This window comes from Lygodium microphyllum, chromosome 10 (assembly GCF_053477565.2).
Source record: "Lygodium microphyllum isolate KBCC chromosome 10, Lygodium_microphyllum_v1.1.10, whole genome shotgun sequence".
Taxonomy (NCBI): Eukaryota; Viridiplantae; Streptophyta; class Polypodiopsida; order Schizaeales; family Lygodiaceae; genus Lygodium; species Lygodium microphyllum.
The window spans coordinates 163,467,057-163,483,715 of NC_141144.1; positions in this window are offsets into that span (position 1 = coordinate 163,467,057).

Sequence of the window (16,659 nt, forward strand, 5' to 3'; positions counted from 1 at the left end):
TAAATAAACACTGATTCTTGTGTCACCTTGTATAACCAATATTAACACACACAAGCAATGCTAGTCAAGCGCAAGCAGAAGAGTTGGGTCTGACAGGCTAAGCTCCCCAAGTCCTCTTCTCATCACACATTTAAAAGCTGTGTGACCATTCCCACCTCCAATGAAGGGCATGCAACCCACATTACCGCCATAGGAGGCCTTGAGCAACAACACTGATGTTGTAGATAGGGTGCATTCCCTTTCTATACACCTTCTTCCCGTTTTGGTCTACCCTTCCGAGGATGTGCCCTATCCCACTCCATGACAACCGGTCCACACAACTTAGCATAAGCCAATATTGGCTAATGGCTGGAGGCAACACGAACATCATCATGGGGGCCATCCCTTTACGATGAAGCACTGCATGCCTCACCCCCCTTCTTGTCACAGGCGCTTGATAAACCACACTAAAATCCCTTCCATGCGAACAGTTGTATCCTGTATCAAGGCCTAACCCTTGGATTGCATCTTACAGGCTTCCAGATGGAACACATGGAGAACCATGGACATCTGGCATGCAGAGACGCTCTTCACAGACGACGGGAGCACGTGGCACGCGCCCCTCTAGCGAAGCGCTATGTGCCCACCCTCAAGAGGTATGCCAAGAAGCGAGGCCCTAAGCGCCACTGTCCAAGGCGAAGGCCGAAGGATCCTTGAGTCAAGAAAGCCAAGACTCAAAACGCGCAATAGGTGGCAGTACTAGTGGCACGAACCCCCAGCTCCCGCTCGGGCCCCAAATGCTCAAAGGCAGAAAAGGCAGCTCGGGAAAGAGAGGAATTTAATGAATTATTTAAAGACATTCTGGAGATGGTAGCGGGCCGGGACTACACCATTCATGTCCCGGCCGACATGTTCCCTGCTCAACCCCACGGGAGCCCCACACCAGTAGAGCCCCAAGCACCCGGCCACCCAAACTCGCCCCGCCTTGTACAAATCGAGTAGCCCCATGTTGTATACATGGCTTATCAAATGCTACCGGGCCATGACTTTTTGTCTTTAAATGGTTAAGTGTTGACATGTTCCCGAATTGTACGAAATTTTCATATCTGCGTTTAATATATTTCACGTCTTTAGCAAAAGAAAAAGCTAATCAAGCGCAGGTGATAAATATCTAAGTCAACACCATAGAATTCCGATAAGTGATGTCTCCTTGCATTGCACTGGTTTATTATAGTTGCGGCATATACAATGCATGTACTCTCATGAAGCGACAAGTGGATGCAGGATAATACAGGTCCTTGTGCAAAAATGTTCAATGCCCAATCACCGCAACACCAACAACCCCACAACGAGCCGCGGCAAAGCCACGCTACTGAAAGCACCCTTGCCAACCGCCCCCATCACATGGTCCAAAGCACATTCATGGTACACGCTCTCTTTCTGGGAAAAACTCTATAGTGGCTCACGACAGTCGTTACCTCACTTGTACCAACATCGAGTGTGTCGCAAGGAGGTTTGCAAAATCTCAAGTGTATCTCTTCATCTCAACAACAGTTCCTCTAGCATCAAGGCTGGTGACACAATCATCTTTGTAATATCCATTCTTCATAGCCTTTGGATCCCAACATTTCTCAAATCCAAATGAAAGGCTAACAGCCTCAAATTATGGCATTGATTGTATTCATTTTTTCACCACCAAAAAAAAAAAGGAAAAGAAAAGAGAAAGAAAAAAAAAGAAAAAAAAAAGAAAAGAAAAGAAAAAGAAAAACACACACACAATCACAGCACCGCACCTAGGGGTCCTCAAATTAGGTACGTCCAGTGACCTTGGTCGGCTGGCTCCGTCCCTAATCCCCTAGCCCTTTGTACATCCCCCACAATTGTTCAGGGCACATTAAGGGCAGGACATACCTAGGGAGCTCGCCTTGCCTATGGTTAGACCTGTCACCCTGAACCACTTGCACAATTCTTTTGCACTAATCTCAATGCCATTACAATCCACAGTGGTAAGCAAGGCATGAAAGACAATGGAAAAGTACACCATACCTTTCACGCACTATAGGTAGTCACTAGCTACCAAGAGCTAGACATCAAGGAGCTCACTTATGTGCTACATGGCCTTGACAAGACCATAATGATGTCTCAAGCAATCTTCAAGTGTACTCCCCGTCTTCATCGACAAATTTTTCCATCAACTTAGCCCTTTGCTTCACTGATTGCTAGACAAGGAACTAGGCCGATAGTCTTCTAACTACGTAATACCTAAATATGCACGTGTACACACTTACTATTCACACTATAACCTATATACGGTTTGGGTCCTCAAGTGCAGGACAATACTCCAGGCTTGTTTAGAGTTTGACCTGTCTCCCAAACTAATCAAAATATGTCTTGTGCACGATAAGAAGACTAGCACTACCCCTTAAGGAGAGACCACATGAGAGGTTTTCACTTGCAGCTGTTGAAGACTCCAACGAAAGTTTCATTCGCTCTCATCAACACCCAACTCTGAATGCTTATCCCTTACCATCCGACAAGCCCGCAAAGACTCGTCATGAGCAGAATCCCCAACAACCCAACACTTGTGCTGGCCATCAATGCAATCCCCAACACAGAATAGCCCTACCACCAACTCCAACAACCTTCCCCCAGCCACCTTGGCCACCAACAGGCCCCCAAGACCTTCTTCCATACCACCACCAACACTCCTCCACGAAAACCACAGACGTCCTTGTCACCCACGTCTTCGGTGCATGCTACAGCCTGCTACCTACGACGGTGAGTGCCATGGGACTGGCACTCGTCTAGGAGGGGGGTAATGTTAACCCTCAAATGAACGAAGGTGGAAAATCCGGAAAAGCTAAAGCAGAAGAAAAAGACAAAGGCCAAGGAAAAGAGAAACGGAAGACAAAGACGGACAAGGAGAAGAGTCTTAAATAAGGGAGAAAGGCGCACAAGGAAAAGCGAAAGTCAAAACTTTTGTAAAAGAGCGCAAGTGCATCATGGTTTAATTCAAGGAGCATCGGGCTCTCACCCGTGCAATTTGTAAATGTAGATGGGCGGTGGAAAGGAAGCTAGGAAGATAGAAGGACAATGGGAAAAAGGGCCAAGGCTATGGCCGGCCATGTAAAAAGGGAAAAAGGGGATGACCGCCCAAAAGGGATTTAGGGTTTTGTATATAAAGTTGAAAAGTGAATGAGAAGCTCATTCTTGTGTGTGGCCAAAAGTGGCTCTCCTCTTCTTCTTCTTCTTCTTGTTCTTGCTTGCTTGAGCTTGTGCTTGAGAGAGGGAGTGTGAGAGTGTGAGGGAGTGAGTGTGTGAGGGTGAGGGACCGAGGAGGAGAAGCTCTCCATCTTCTCCTCTCTTCTTCTCTTCTCTTCTCTTCTCTTGTCTTGCTCACGGCAATGGAGCTTGGAGCATGGAGCTTGAGGATGGAGCTTGCTTGAAGCTTCCACTTGGATCGTGGAGCTACTGGAGTGTGTGGGAGAGGAGGTAACTCGAACGGCATCAAGATAAGATCACTACACCCATAGATATGGATGGCGCGTCGGCTATGTGAAAGGTAGCCATTAGTGCTCGGCTTGGAACGCTTGAAACAATAAGCGGTCCGAGGTCTTTGTTTTCTTAGGACTTTGACCCATGATTGAGAGTGTAAGGTTATCCCTTGCCGTAGGATAGAGGGTTGGTTTCCTAAGGGACTGTTAAGTGAGGACACATGGTATATCTCCTGCAAATACGAGAAATATAAAAGAGAGGAGTTCGTGTTCGATTATTTTATATGTTGAGCAGCGCATCAAGGGGCCAATCCCTTCGATGTAGGAGAGCTGCAATGGGGCCGTGGTGTTTCTACCGAGAGGTTGCCTCCATGTGTGTGATCATGGCATTGCCAATGTATATGGGTTCTCCCTTTGAGGAGCTTATGAAAAGGGAAACATTTTTTATAAACTATAAACGCATAGATTAAGCTTTAGGGCAGTTTGTCCTTTAGCATTAGGTAGACGCTCTTGGTCCACGAGGCCGTGAGGGTGTTTGTGTGTCATGAGCATGAGGTTCGGCTAGTGCCATAGCCAGTGCCGGCCCATTTTAGGTCCCATCAGTACTGTCGACAATTTGTGTTAAACTATTCATTAATTGCTAGGCCTTTATACAAATTGTTGGTGATATTTAAATGGATTGAGGAATGCCAACACATATACAAAGGATTGAAGAAGGCTGTAGCCACAACATCAACCCTATGGGCCCCAAAATGGACCATAACCTTCCACGTTCATATTGATGCCTCAAAGTTTGCCATGGGAGCTATGTTGCCTCAAATTTAGACTATCTAGTGAGCTTTGCTAATAGACAACTCACGGATACCGAGATGAACTACTCCACCACGGAGAGGGAAGGATTAGCCATGGTGTTTGCTGTAAAGAAATTTTGGCATTACCTTTTGGCCACACCTTTTTTCTTCTTTGTTGACCATCACGCCTTGCTTTATCTTGTTAACAAACCCTATGTTATGGGACACATTGCTCGATGGTTACTTCTACTTCTCGAGTTCAATTTCTCTGTGTTTGTATGCAAAGGGAAGCAACACTACATAGATGACCATATGTCTCGCATACCCACACAGGAGAAGCCGCTGGATAGGGCATCATAAACGACTTGCCTGACGTGCATCTGTTTAACCTATCCAGCAAAAGGGACTTGTTAAGAGCTGACTTGATGCCATACTAGGCAGATGACATAGTCCAAGTGCTTGAGCATGGACTACCTAAAAGACCCATCGAGAAGGCTTGACTTAGGCTACTCGTCCTTAAAATACAACCCTATTAGTTGATAGTGGGATAACTCTATAGGTTAGGGCACGACGACTTGATGCATAGATACATATGCGAACATGAGATGCATGACACACTTGCAAAAGCACATGGCAGAATTGCAAGAGGGCACTTCAACCGAGATACGACGGCCCACAAGGTGTTGCAGTCTCAACTATGGTGGTTTACTCTTTTTCAAGATGCAGCACAATTTGTAAAGCAATGTGATGAGTGCCAAGGGACCAAGGTACTTGTTCACAAGGACAATATGGAGCTAAGTCTAATCATTGCAAGATAACCATTCAAGAAATGGAGAATTGACTTCACTGGGCCGATTAATCCTACGGCATAGTAGTTGTAGGCCAAGTACATCATCGTTGCTCCAGACTATCTCACAAAGTGGATAGAAGCATGAGCGACAATGAAAAAAGATGCTAGAACCACTACTAAGTTCCTTTGGAAGCAAGTGATCTTACAATTTGGCTGCCCCATTGAACTAGTTAGTGATCAAGGCACACACTTCATTAATGAAGTGATCGCTCATCTCCTGTCAACCTTTTTGATTATCCATCGAAAATCCTCACCCTACTACCCTCAAGCAAATGGCCACACGGAGTCTACTAATAAGATCTTAATGGACGTCATGACCAAAGTGGTCTCTACCTCATGTAGTGATTGGGATAAAAAATTGATGGCAACCTCATGTGGCTATCAAATAGCCTATAAAACAGTGGTAGGATTGATTCTCTTCAAGTTAACCTATGAAACTGAAGCCATTCTACATGTAGAGTTCTTTGTCCCGAGCTTGAGAGTAGCCACCCAAGAGAGATGGGATGGAAAGGAGACATGGATTGACCATGTAATCAAGCTAGAATGCTTATCAGAGACTCTTCTAACCACCCATGTGCTGATTTGCAAAAAGACATGCTGCAAGAGTTGGTTTGACAAGCATGTCAAGCAGTGAAAATTCAAACATGGTGATTTAGTATTGTTGTTCTCAATAAAAGGCCATAAACAGAAGATGAAGTTCAAGGGATTAGGACCTTTTCGAGTCCGCACTATCAATTGAATTGATAATGTAGAGCTCGAGACCCTAGATGGAGAGGGCATATGCTTCTTCAATGGTAGCCTCATAAAGAAATGAAGAGAGAGTAGCACTTGCTTACTTGTGCATAATTGTCACTGTCCAACAAACACATACATTCGATGCATTGATCAATGAGGGAGTTGATTTCAATATCTTAACTCACGATCATTGGACTCAATTTGGCCGCCCACAATTCCAACCTACCAATGCCAACCTTAGCCCATTTGGGGGCTGATCATATGCCTTTTTAGAAAAATGTAAAGTTACAGCCTCTATTGAGTCTAAAAGCATACCCCTAATCTTTTATGTGTTGAAGAATACAAAATATGTTGGTAAGGAATAACTCTTAGGATGCTCATTTAAAAAGCAGGAACATTGTAATGTTGACTACGAGTCTCATCATATTCAGCTTGCTATCGGCAATGTACAAATAGTCATGGCTTTCAGCAAGGGCAACGCGACTCCATCAAAGCTTGCAAGGCTACTGATAGAGAAACCCACCACTAAGTCTAAGTAGGGGAGTCAAGACTTGTCACAACTACCACGCCACATTGTCAGCACATTGCTAAGATCAAAGCTAAGGCCCCTGAACCACAGTTCAAGTGGGTGCCTAAACATAAAAAATTGCTGCCTACTAGGAGCTTGCAACCACGACCTCGCAAACCTAGGAACTCATACTCAAAACCGAGGAGGCAACGAAGCAACTATAGACACAACAAACGATCAAGACGAGATGGGTCTCTAAAACCTTATTACAAGTGCGAGGCTATTATGAGGGCAATGCTTGGATATGGGTTCCTAAAACCAAGAGAGTCATTGGCTCTACTCAAATGCCACCAAACTCAACTACACAAAGCTGCATGATAGATTAAGCACTAAAGCCACAAACAGCTCAAGCTGCGAAGGCCATAGAGCCCAATATTGTTAAGCCTGGCAGAACCTCAACGAGTCTATTGATCGAAACCATAGCTTGCTGACTCCAAACCAACCCAACCTAGCACTTCTTGTGCTCCTAAAGCTCCATAAATATCTAGCAGCACAACATCACAATCTCAAACCACACTTAGTGCATGAGAGGCTAAACCACATATTCAAGAGCAACTGCAACCGTAGACATTAACTGTGTTGAGCTGTCGACTCCAGTAAAACCCCGCCTCTAGCATGTCTTAAACCCTCTTACAAATGATGTTTGATTCTTATCTTGGCTGCAAACTTAGCTAAAAATATAGGGGATGACTTAGTTGGTTGCCTTTGGCGTTTGGAGGCCACGTTTACCACACTCACTAAAAGCTATGGCTGATTAGATCTAGGTCTCTTAGACAAGCCTTTAGCAATGGAGGTATGCATGCTGCTTTGTTCATGGGAAGAATCAAAATTTGTATTCATTAAGGCTCCCCAGGTAGCTGAGAAACTCATTAACACCGAGATTTCCTATGAACAAGTGTGTAAGTAATGCCACATTACGTCGTATAACAAGGGTATGGTCCTTGCCACCACCGACCAAGAAATTGAGGAGTTAAACCAACTGACTACCAAAGACTCCTCTTTCTTGTGATAATGGTATGCTCTTTGACTTCAATGGGAGAAAGAGGGCTACCAAATCATGACCAACGCTAAGCATAGACATGCAATCAAGACCTCTGAATACGACCCAACTTACATAGCCCCAACCTCCTATAGGGTGTTGACCACCATCCATAACCGGCCCCTCAAAGAGCACATCATGACTCACCCCTACTTAGATGCATGTTAATCAAGGAGGAGCTACATGTTGCCCACTAGTTGAATGGACTCTAATGATTTCCTCATGGATGTCCTTACTTACCTCACCCATGTAAGCATCCAACTTGTCGACATGGACCATTATACTCAAATGGAGTACAACCCGTACTTCCACGCTTGGCTCATGAGAAGGTGAAACACAATGAGCATGCACTGAATGGTCTCCACCCTTCAACATCTAATCCTAGGAAGGATTCTTCTCATCTCTAAGGGGGAGGGTGTGAATGATATGAAACATAATGGAATATAAAAGGTGCGAAATATAAAAACAAACCCTAAAACCTCAATCAACATTCAAAAACAAAAAAGAATGCATAAAAATCAACTCATGATTGAGTAAAAGTTTTAAAAATTTTTGTGAAATGCATGGACTATTTAAATAAAAATTATCTTTCTATATTTAAGCATTTCAGCTTCCATAAGCATTTCTTCCATCTCCTACGTGTCTTTCTACAAAAATGATTTGAAGACTACTGATGATGAGCTATGGCTTCATGACAGGCACCTATAAGGCAGGACATGAGAAAACCAACATGCTACCATTCTTAGAGGAAGATCAAGCAAATTATGGCCTCTTAGTGGAAACAAGGGCCTACAACCAATTCAAATTCAGCCACATCTTGAATTTGGAAGACAGTCATGGAGGAGCTATTCATCAAGCAAATCATGAAGCAGTGCAAGCTACAAAAGTATGTGGAAAAGGTGGGCCAAGTTTTGGACTATGAGAAGTGCATGGAATACCTCCGGACCTTCAATAGGAATTATGGCACCATCCTGAGTTGGTGCAGAGAGCATTGGGCTTGTCCAACAAAGTTGAAAGGCAGCCAAAAAGGGACGTGTATGGCATGTTGGGAATGGACAAAGTGATGGTACACACCAACAATGGCATCGGCTTAGCTAACATCCCCAACCCCAAAGTCCAACTACAGGCCAAAATGGTGCATGCCTTGTTCTCCACCCAAAGGTACAACACATTGATGAGCAAAATCAATGTGCCAATGCTAGAAAGCATCGTTGCCAAGTCCTTTGATGAGGTGAACCAAAATAGCTTTGTGCGGAAGATGATAGAAACATCGGTGAAAGCATTGGCCATAGGTGGAAGACCCACGGGTGGAGAATCCCCGGCCTCCAAAGCTAGGAAGAAGTTGTCATTGAAGGCCTCTACCATTGGGTTCAGAGGGGTCTTGACGGCCATTATTTGAGAGGCCTTAGGGGAAGCACAAGAAGATGAGGAAGTCGGTGAAATGCCAGATAGTCCCCTCCTTGCCAAGAATAGGAGAAATCTAGTGAGAGGACAGAGTGACAAGCAAGAGAGCATGAAGAAGGAGAGAACAGACCTACAAAGAGCCCAAAGAGAGTCCAAAAAATGTCAAGGAAAAAAGGAAGAGAAAAGAGAAGGAGGAGGCAAAAAGAATAAAAGAGGAATCTAGGAAATCTCAAGAGGAAAGGAGGAGGAAAGTAGAGAAAGAAGCTGAGGAGTTAAGGAGGAATGACGAAGAAGACATAGCCTTAGCCATCCGCCTCTCAGTAGAGCACCTCTCCAGGGAAGAAGAGCTGGCTGCCATGAGTCGTCACGAAGAAGAACACCCAGGCACAAGCTCCCAAGCATCCAAAATCATGCCACCCCTAGTAGCAGAGGGCAAGGGCAAGGGTCTACTTAACCCTATCCCACCTGTCCTAATGCCTACTACCCTAGTCTCTGTACCCACCCAAGCCTCTTCTACCATGGTGGATGCTAGTAACCTTGTGGCTTGGGTGCAGTTTCTGGTCAATTCAAGGTGGAAATGGAGGGACCTTAGTGATTGGAACAAAAAGACCGATAGCTGCACATGCAAAGTGTAGATAAGATCCCAAAAGGCAGAAGATAGAAGCATCCACAACGATAACTCCTACAACATTGCCATTATCTACAAATTATGATGACTATGTTAAGGAAATCCTATCATAACTGGAGAGGACAAAATAAGAAACTCAAGATTGAAAGGAGACTATGGCAACCTATCAACTAGAGAAAAATTGCCAAATGGTTGTGTATCAAAGAGAAATAAATGAGCTAAAGGAGGAGCTCAAGGCCAAGGGAGGAGAAGAAGAAAGGTGGCAAGCAAAGCTTGCTCTACAGAGACACAAAACCTCATGAGTTGACAATGACATTATGATGAGCTAGTAGTGTTGTATAAAGACTTGAAAAAGGAGAATGAAAAGATCTAGAATGCTGCGGAGCAGCAAGCAGCAGCAAAAGAAGAGAGAAGTTGAAGGCACCAAAAGCACATAGAAGATTTGGAAAAGAGGGTAGCCTTGGAGCTAGAAGAGCAGAAATGCTTGGAAAGAGAAATTGAGGAATAGGAGAGGAGGCTAAGGGCATTAGCCCAAAGGCATAATGAGAGCTTGGAGGAAATGAAGAGAAGAGCAGATGAATGGGTGGATAGGAGCAAAGAAAGGGTGAGAGACTTGGCACACATGGCTAGCCCTTGCAAAAGGCAACAAAGTGTTAGCAGAAAGCATGGTAGAGGCTGCATAAATAAGTTTGGAAGCCCAACAACGCACCTTCCTCAACACTCGCCTAGATGCCACACAATTTGAAGAGGAGGATGACGATGAATCATTAAGGAAAAAACTAGAAACTACTTGTAGAGCTCTGAGACACGGACTGCACATCCAAGCACAGGCAGTAGGGCTTGAGGAAGTAGGGCCATAGGAGCACAGAAGAGAGGAAATGCAAAGGCTAGTTGAAGAGCTAAGACCAAGCCTGGAATCCCACAATCTTCTTCCCCATGACCAAAAGAGAGACATCAGGTGAACACCCCTACTGCCCAAAAAGCCAAGCTAAAAAAGAAGAGGAAGCAAATGCTTGAGCCTGCTTGAAGAAGGCTGAATGCTCAATTGATAGTAATGCTAGCAGCGCCCATCTCGCTGAGAGAAGATCGCTTCCCAATAGACTATAACATTGAACTCATACTTTGGGATCAAAGAGAGAATAACCACGAGCCATTTGACTTCGATTTTTGATTCCCCACTGCATTGAGCAGCGTATTATCAACCAAGGTGGTGGAAGAGGCGATTGATGTCAGAAGGAGGTTGGGAGATAGGTGGACCTATGAGAGAGAGAGAAATCCTACCCAATGGGGAACAGAGGCTCCAAACTACTGGGAAAACAAAGTCTATGAAGTGCCTAAAATAGTGAAGGGCTATGAGTGCCAACCAAAGTGGAGGAGGCGCATATGAGAAGGTAACACTAACGCATGTATGTGATTTTGCAACACCCTACCCTTCGAAGGAAATAACCCCACTTTCATGCCATATCCAAGAAGGGTAGGAGTGAATTACAATCTTGACATCCACGTCGATATGACTTCCCCGAAGTATACAATGTTAATGCTACCAAGCATAAGGAAGCCCTCACTTTTACGCTACAAGATCTATACAACTCCATAGCCCACTTCCTTAACAAATTCACTTCATGCCTAGATGCAGCCTTCTTGGACTACATGTAATTATCTTAGATTACTTGGCTAGTATTGAAGCAACAACCTACATCACAAGAGTACCACCTACCACGACTCTTTTTTGATCAAAATGGCATAGATAGCTGCATTATGACTAGGTTAATGATGTGGGCTACCCTCCTCCCCTCTTTTTGCTTAGCTCTCTTGGAAGATATGAATGATAGCCACTTCACTTGCTGTAATCATCCATTTGTTTTCACCATTCCTCTCCAAGCACAAATGAACCTCAAAGGATACATGCAAAGCTAGAGATTCCTTAACAAATCTCTTAAGTCCCCTCAACTCCTACCTCTCTCATGACTATGATGACGAAGATTAGATTTTCATCTATTCAAGAAAAAAAGAGAAAGAAAAGAAAAGACGAGAAAAGATAAAGAAAAGAGAAAATGAAAGAGAAAGAATAAGAGATTACTACTAGAAGGAAATCACATAGGAAGCAACTGAATAATCTCGTTATATGTAGGCCACAATCACTGCACCTAAGGGTTCTCAAGTTAGGAATGTCTGGTGGCTTCAGTCAGCTAGCTCCATCCCTAACCCCCTAGCCTAGTTTGATTCCCCACATCACGCTTAGGGCACATCAAGGGCAGGACATATCTAGGGAGGTCACCCTCACCTATGGTTAGAACTATCTCCCTAAGCCATACTCACCGCACCCCCTTAGGACCCAACTCCCAATTCCACTAGCATGAGCACAATGCACCACATGGTAAGGTAGACACACCCCAAGTAGGGCACCTTCTTTTCTTTATAGGTAACTAATAATGCAAGCCACCAATTTTGGAGGCCCCATCATCATTGACTCACATGACCGCCTTTCAAATCACCAAATCTTTATCAGCTCAAACCTGCAAGTGCCATGGGACTTGCACTCATCTAGGAGGGGGGTAATGTTATAAGACATGTCATGGACATGGACCATGCAGCCAAAAATAAGTAGAGGAAGACCAAGGAAGCCCAAGTCAAAAAGTAAATGGAAAAGCTCATTCTGCCTAGGCAAGAAAATTGGAGGAGAAGGAAAGCTCAGAAAAAACGTGGGTTCTCTTTTGTTGTCTCGGGCCAACACCGAGGCTTTCTGAGGGTCGTGCCCAAACATTTAAATTTTTCAGGGACTGGGTACCGATCAAGGCGCCTTTTTCTGCTTTTATCCTGTGCCTTTTTTGCTATTTCCATTTTTTTCCATTTTCTGCTCCTCTATGCTGCGGTGGGACGTAGTGGCTAGTTAGGTCGGCTGCTAGGTGGAACAGCTAGGTGGGTGACACTGCTTCCAATGTGGTTGGATGAATGATAAGTGATGGGGTTTAAGGATGATGACTAGGAAAGATTCTGGCGTGCTTTAGGCTCCATGAAGATGCTTGGCATCTTTCACACTGTTGTGGCGCCCCTTATGTAGCCGGTCATCTTTTGAGTATTCGAAATGCTTGAAGCAATAAGCAATCCCTTAGGAGGATGGTATTGGAGGGATTTATTTTGGAGAAACCCCCCGAATGCTGTTTGCCTTGAAAATCCGTGGCCTTGATTGAAGATCCTTGTCTTTGAGTAGAAGGTCTTCAGTTTTGAGTTGAAGGTCTTCAGGCTTGTGGAATCATTAAGCGATCCGTAGATCTTGAGGCATTGAGCATGGATAATTGGACGATGAGGTTCCAAGATCTATGCCAATGGCAGTTCTACCTTGACTTGGTTCAATCAGGGTAGCCATCAACAGGCAGATGGCTAGATGCCGACACATGAAAAGAAGTTTTAATCATTAAAGGATGCCGTGGGCGATCCTCTTCCGCAGGTAGCCATTTCTTGAAATGTGAACATAACCTCCAAGAAAAGTTGTGCACTCCCTAAGAGGCGTGTCTGTCTCGCCATGTAGTGTATGGTGCCCGTGGCAGTGGAACTGGGAGATGGGTCTAACCTTGGGCAAGCCCTTGGTAACGTCCCACACTTGAGGACCCAGTTCGTGCTTCGTTGGAGGTGCGGTGCAAGTCTTAGGGTGACAGGTCTGAAAGTCCTGCCCTTGATGTGCCCTAAGTGTGAAGTGGGGAGGGGGCTAGGGAGAACCCTAGGTGCGGTTATTGTGGTGCTTCTTTATTCTTCTTCTTCTTCTTCTTCTTCTTTCCTTTTTTTTTTCTTTTTTCTCCTTTTTTTAAAAAAAGAATTTAATAACATAAAGAGGTGTATACATGGAGACAAGTGATACAAAGGCATGACGGGAGTTTACTCCTCGTCATCTGAATGGTGGGAAGGGGATGGCGGAGGGCGGGGGGCCTTGTTAAGGAATCTTCGACTCAACAAGTAGCCTTTGAGGTTGAGACGGGTTTTGAGAGTGGTGGTAGAAAGGAAGGGGTGGTTGCACTGGGTGAATTTGCTGTCGCTCATATCTTCGAGCAGTGCAACACAGAAAGATGGCAAAAGAGAAGCGCGCATCATGAGGCGAGTCATGGTGCTGCTGTCTATGGCGTTGGGGTCGAAATAGAGGGGTGGGAGGTGGCATTCTTAGGGTGCAGGCTCTTGGTGGACTAGGATCCTAATTAGTCTAAGATAATTACAAGTGCTTATGAAGGCAGGGTCAGGACAGGAGGTGAACTCGCTAAGAAATCTATCTATAGAGCTATACAAATGAGGGAGGGTGAAGAGAAGGGCGTCCCTATGGGAGGTGCTATTGGTGTTATAGATAATGGGGAAGTCGAACCTGCCGTGGATAGACGGATTAAAGTCGACCCCTACCCTTCGAGGATATGGCATAAAAGTAGGGTCGTTTCTCTCAGAAGGGAGGGTGTTGCGAAATGCCATCCACGCGTCAAGGTTGACGTCAAAAATGCGTCTTCTCCAGGTGGGTTGGCAATTATAGCCTTCCACTAATCTAGGCACCTGGAGGACTTTATCCTGCCAAAATTTGCGGTCCTCGGCTCCCCAAGCAGTTGGGTGGGCCTCGCGCTCCGCTAACCACTTGGCCTTGAGCCTTGCACCCATAGCGATGATGTCCTCTACAAGTTGAATGGGCAGTACTCTGTTCAAGGTAGCGGGGAACTCAAATCGCAAGTCGAAGGGGCCGCGGTTATATTCATGCTGTTCCCAGATAATCAATTCGGCATGGAATTCAGCAGGGGGATCTTGATGGCGCGGTAGGAGAGGGGCAGGCTGTCTTGGAATAGGTCTAACATTCAGCTTTTTCCTTGCCTTCTCTACCATTTCTTTCCTGTGGTTAGCCTGGGCTACTTTTCTCTCAGTAGATGTATCAGGGGGCTGTACTTCCGCTTGTTGTGGCTGAGGGGGTGGTGGGACGTATTCCTCCTCCTGAGGTCCCAGATCAAACTCCAGTTCACCCCCTTCTGCTTGCTCGTCTTCTTGTGCCTTCGCCTCTGTGAAATCGAGTTCATCTGTTTCCTGTGCCGTCAGGTCTACCTGTGCAAGATATCTTCTTTGCTCAAGCTGATCATTGGCTTCATTTCCCTTTGGTCTAGTGGAGTGGAGCAGTGTATTGAGGAAGGTGTGCTGCTGGGCTATCATGGAGAGTTGGGCCGCCTCTGCCTGATTCTCAGCCAGCACCCTGTCTCCTTCGGCTTTGGCTAGCTGGTGTGCTAAGTCTCGTATTCTCCTTTGGCTTTGGCTAGCCGGCGTGCTAAGTCCCGTATTCTCCCCTCATTGTGATCAGCCCATTCTTTTGCTCTTTTTTCCATATCTTCCAGGCTCTCCCCCTGATGGAGGGTCATTGCCATGAGTTGTTGCTACTGGGCCTCGAGCTCCCGATGCAGGCGGGACTGCTTCTGGCGTTCATCGGCGATCTATGCATTGAGTTGGTCCAGCTTCACCTGCATCCTTCGTACCTGCTCTTCCCTTAATTGGTCCAGCTCTGCAGCCTCCTGTCTGATCTTGTCAAGCTGGCTTTGTGCTTCCAGGTTGACTGCAAATAGCTTATCATTCTTGTGCCGAAGGTGAGCATTGGTTTCCCTCTCCCCGTTGAGACGCTCCATCAAGATTTTTCTCATTCCTTCCCAAGCAGCGTCACGTTCCTTCAGGGCCTTTAATTCCTCGGCCTCCTTAGTGCTGGCTTCCTCCCTGAGCACAACGATCTCCCTTTGATATTTTGTTATCTGCTTTGTTCTCTCCAGCTGGAGAGCGGCTTGTGATTCTCGTTCTGCTGCCAGCTCCTCCACAGCTGTCCTCCTTTCTTCCCTGGCCCTTTCTAACTGCGAGAGCAGCTCCTTAACATATTCGTTGTATTGGCCTGCTGGAGGTGGGGGGTGGGGCATGGTGGTGGTGGTGACAACATCTTCTATTTTCTACCTTTTCAGCTCCGGCCTTGGCTCCAGTTCAACCGTGGTTGCCCTTTTGGCTCCTGATGCTGGGGTGGCCACGGTCGCTTCTCTTGCCAGCTGATGGGACCTAAAATGGGCCGGCACTGGCTATAACACTAGCCGGACCTCATGCTCATGACACACAAACACCCTCACGGCCTCACGGACCAGGAGCGTCAATCTAATGCTAAGGAGCACACTGCCCTAAAGCTTAATTCCTGCGTTTATAGATTATAGTCCAACATTTCCCTTAAACTCCTTAGAGGGAGAACCCTTATACATTGGCAATGCCACGATCACACACATATAGGAGGCACTCCACCGACTAATAGTCGGAGCCCCACTACAGCTCTCCTACATCTCAGGGATTAGCCCTTTGATGCGCTGCTAAACATATAACACAAATGAACACAAACTCCTCTCTTTTATATTTCTCGTATTTCCAGGAGATATACCATGCTTCCTCACTTCACAGTCCCTTAGGAAACTGACTCTCTATGCTACGGCAAGGGATAACCTCACACTCTCAATCATGGGTCAAACTCCTAAGAAAACAATTGCTATGCAGTCCAGGAGATGTTCCTTCGATACCATGAACCATGCATAGTGCATAATGTGAATGGTTTAGTGCACAACCAATAGAAAATCAGCATTGTGCATCGTGCGCAACCAATCTTTTCATGATTTCCATGCTAACGTTTATGTATTGAAACGAGGAGAGACAGCGAGCCTTACGCTCATGCTGCCTTTTCCTTTATTTTAAAACAACGTCCTATAGCCGTGATGCAACATATAAATCAGATTTAAGATTGTTCTTTGACGCTCAAACTCCTCTCTCACCCTACCGTTTAATGTTTTGCAATCGTTTATAGGTGTACGAGTCATTTTATGTGTATTTCTCTGTAGAGAAAGCAATAAATACGAACAAAACATAGAAATGAGGGTAAACCGAGGCTAACCTCGTGCTCTAACTTCATTATACATTGCACAAACACTTATGTAATTTTTTGGAATTTTCCTTTTATCGTTTCCTAATTTTCTCCCATTTAAAACCCATTTTTCACCATTTTTTGGTATTTTTCCTCTATTATTTTCAAAAAAAAAACTAGAAATTGAGATTCATTATGGGCTGTGGCCCTTAGGTTCTTTGACAGCAAAATTCTAGATTTTATTGATGTTATATCTCATGTTTCCCCTTTATTTTGCAAAAAAACCCC